The sequence below is a fragment of the Choloepus didactylus genome, chromosome X (assembly GCF_015220235.1).
Source record: "Choloepus didactylus isolate mChoDid1 chromosome X, mChoDid1.pri, whole genome shotgun sequence".
Lineage (NCBI taxonomy): Eukaryota > Metazoa > Chordata > Mammalia > Pilosa > Megalonychidae > Choloepus > Choloepus didactylus.
Window position 1 is genome coordinate 47858073 of NC_051334.1, and position 4031 is coordinate 47862103.

General features: G+C 42.6%; 1 pseudogene; it reads right to left on the reverse strand.

Moving 5' to 3' along the window:
* Positions 1 to 1396: 1396 nt before the first annotated feature.
* On the reverse strand, positions 1397 to 2485 carry LOC119523404 (annotated as a pseudogene).
* Between the last annotated feature and the right edge of the window lie 1546 nt (positions 2486 to 4031).

Below are 4031 nucleotides of genomic sequence, written 5' to 3' on the forward strand. Positions count from 1 at the left end.
CATACAACCATCCAAAGTGTACAATTAGTTGTTCACAGTATCATCATATAATTGTGAATTCATCACCACGATCAATTTTTGAACATTTTCATTACTCCAAAAAATAAAAATAAGAATAAAAATAAAAGTAAAAAAGAACACTCAAAACATCCCATACCTCCCATATTGCCCTATTACTCATTTACATTTTGTCTCCATTTTTCTGCTCATCTGTCCATACACTGGATAAAGGGAGTGTGAGCCACAAGGTTTATACAATCACATGGTCACACTGTAAAAGCTATATAGTTATACAATCATCTTCAATAATCCAAGGATTGCAGTTCAACAGTTTCGGGTATTTTCTTATAGCTATTCCAATACACTAAAAACTGAAAAAGGGATATCCATATAAGGCACAAGAATAACCTCCAGAATTACCTATCAACTCCATTTGAAATCTCTCAGCCACTGAAATTTGATTTTTTTTTTATCATTCAAACTCACATGTTTATTTAGCAGACTGGAATATCACACTGTGGCTTTGATTCAAACAGTACAGGAATCATAACGGGTCAAGTTTTACAAAATTACATTCAGCAGCAGCTTCATGTTCTGAAAATTAGTTCATAAAATTAAAGACTGGGACTGAATAAATAAGAGAAAATACCATGTAGAAAACCACCAACTGTACTGAAGCCATCTGCCATGAGTTGTGCTCTTGCTACTTTATTAGCAATCAAGAAGAAGAGTTGCAAAAGTCTGACTTACAAATAAAGCGAGGAAGCTATAAATGTGGCTGGGAAGTGCTCCTCAGGGAAAGGAACCTCAAAGCTGGCTCTCATTGAAACCATGTACTTGAACTGGCTTTGAAGGAATCTTTCATTTCTGGGGAGCCACGAGATTCACTGTTCTGTGAAAAATAATTGTTATAAAGAAAGTTACAGTGGAGGAGAAATCATTTCATTAAATTCTCACCACTGTAGGTCTGGGAGGAAAAAGCTCCAAGTCCTGTCTCTTCAGGAGAATGACAGAAGGGCCCAAGGCTGGGATTTTCAGGTCAATCCCGCAGTGTGGCCACTGATGTGAACGCTTATCAGCAGCAATTTGCATGGGGGGCAGCAACTTCAGTCATTTTTGGAAACGACCAGTACTGTTCCTCTAGAGGACAGTGTCTTCACAATACCAACTTGCTAGCGTAGAAGATGGGGAATGAAATCCCGGGAGTTCGTAAGAAGTTGGTATCAATGAGGATATGGAATTTTCTACTAAAGCAAACAACAACTGGGAATCCCTTCCAACTTCAGTGATTATAGGCATCCGTGACCCAAATGTTAGTCTGGAGAAGACATTCATGATTAGACGGTGCTTCTGGGCAGGAGTCAGGACTGAGCTCGATTCCTTGCTATTGGTCTGGTAGCCGCTCTTCAGAAATGTCTGGATTCATCGAATCCAACCCAAGGCCACTGATGGGAGTGAGCGTCTTATGCCAGAGACTAATAACAGATGGTTTCCATCAACACAGACAATCATTAGCACTCTCCACCCAGGTCGTAAGGACAGCACGGTGGTGGCTGTAACATGGGAATATCAAAATTAGAATTTAGGTGAGTGCATAGTTCAGTCTCACGGACAGGGCCCCCAAGTCATGACCTACTGCCGGGTGGTGCCTTGGCTCAGTGTTCCTGGGTGACCTCCTGGGTGGCCTTCGGGCCTGCTGCGGACTTGTCCAGGGCAGGTTTCTTTGAGTAATACCTTTCTCCAAAAATGGTGCTTCCTATTCGGACATTTGTAGATCCCACTTCGATTGCGTGCTGGAAGTCCCTGGACATGCCCATGCTCAGCTCGACCTGCTATGTGGGGATGTTCAGCTTTTCACACAGCTCCTTCCGGAGTGACAGTAACATCTGGAAGTCTGGATTTGGTCCTTGACTAAGATCATGCCCAAAGCTTCCTATGGTCATCAATCCAACAAACTCCAGGCTGGGGCACTTGGCATTTATGTGTTCTACCATGGCTACTGCCTCTGATGGTGGAAGGCCATGTTTACTCTCCTCTCCACTGGTGTTAATCTGCACCATGACCTTTAACCTTTCTGGAGAATTTTTTTCTGCCAGGAACTGTTTACTTTTTCTGCCAATTTCACAGAATCCACTGTTTCCAGCATGAAGAGATTGGGGACACCCATCAATTTGTTGACATTTTGTTTCTGTAGGTGGCCAATGAAGTGCCATTTGATTTCAGGACAGGCAGACAGAATTTTAGGATGTGATGCTTTTTCTAGCAGTTCCTGAACATAGTTCTCCCCGAAAGTACGCTGACCGTGCTTGTAGGCCTCGATCACCACGTCTGCAGGTTTGGTTTTGCTGTCTGCTAGGAGCCGGGGCTGCATGGCTGGGAGATCCGGCGGCCGCCGCGCCACCGCCTGCTGCACGCGCTCGTTCACGGCCCGCAGCGCGAGCCCGACGCCCAGGTCGGCTGACATGCTGCGGGCTCTCCACATGCCCCGAGGCGGATGGCGACTCTGAAATTTAATTTTGTTTCATTTCTCTTCCCCCTGTTGGTCAAGAAGACTTTTTCAATCACACAATTCTTGGTCCAGGCTCAACCCCGGAGTCATATTCCATGTTGCCAGGGAGATTTACACGTCTGGGAGTCATGTCCAATGTAGCGTGGAGGGCAGTGAGTTTACTTACCCACTTGGCTTAGAGAGAGAAGCCACATCTGAGCAACAAAAGACGTTCTCTGGGGGTGACTCTTAGGCACAATTATAAGTAGGCTTAGCCTCTCCTTTGCAGTAACAGGCTTCACAAGCTTAAGCCCCAAGATCGAGGGCTTGGCCTTCTAAATTGGTAGTCCCCAATGCTTGTGAGAATACCTGGAATTCCCCAAGTGGGAAAGTTTACTATTTCCACAATTTTCCCCAGTCCCTCAAGGGGGCTTCACAAATGCTTTTTTATTTTCTGCCCAAATTACTTTGGTATGTATCAGGGCTTCACACTAACCTGTACAAACCACCCAGATCTCACTTCCTATTCAAGCTTCTATGTAATTATGGTGTTTGAATAAACTGACCAAACAAGTTAAATTATATAGTGAGCTACAGAAAATATGGATTTTGCACCAAATAAATATCTCTTCCTTTGGTCTCACACAGAAGTTGAAGTTTTAATACACAGTCAATATCATCCTTTACCCTTTAGTCTGATTTACCTTAGTCATAACCAAGTCCATTTTGTTCATGTCTCTAATTGAAGTCTGACCTCTTTTTCAGCTTAACATTTGCTGTATGGATTAATGCTGACGTTCACGGCTGCTGAATTCTGGCTCTGAGTCTCACGTGTCACACAGATACCCAAAATTCCAGGGAATGACCAGCTTATACACAAACAGCTCAATGTCTCAGAATTTAGAAATAACCGTTACAACTCATGAATGGATGTGACTGCTGTAAGAGCTTACAATCTAGGAACCTTTACAATAAGCTTTCCTTGGGTAACATATGTTCTCAGATTCAATTCTCAGTTTGCATATGATAGTTAGTCCATATTAGTGAGGCATTACAGTGTTTGTCTTTTCATTTCTGGCTTATTTCATTCAACATACTGTCCTCAAGGTCCATTCACCTAGTTGCATATCTCACCACCACATTCCTTCTTGCCACTATTCAATATTTCATAGTATGTATATACCACAGTTCACCATTCCATTTATCAGTTGATGTACACTTAGGCCATCTGCATCCATTGCAAATCATTAATACTGCCACATAAACACCAGTGTGCAAATGTCCATTTGTCCTTTGCTCTCAGTTCTTCCAAGTATATAATCAATAATGGGGTTGCAGGACCATATAGCAATTGCATACTTAGCTTCCTGTAGAACAACCACACCACCCTTCATATTGACTTGGTACAAAACAGTGAATTAAACCACAGACCTTATTCAGATTTCACCAGTTTTTATATTCACTTATTTTGAAAGGGCTAGGATATAGTATACACTCTTGTAATTGCCATCACAATCAGAACACAAAATTTTTCATCACCACA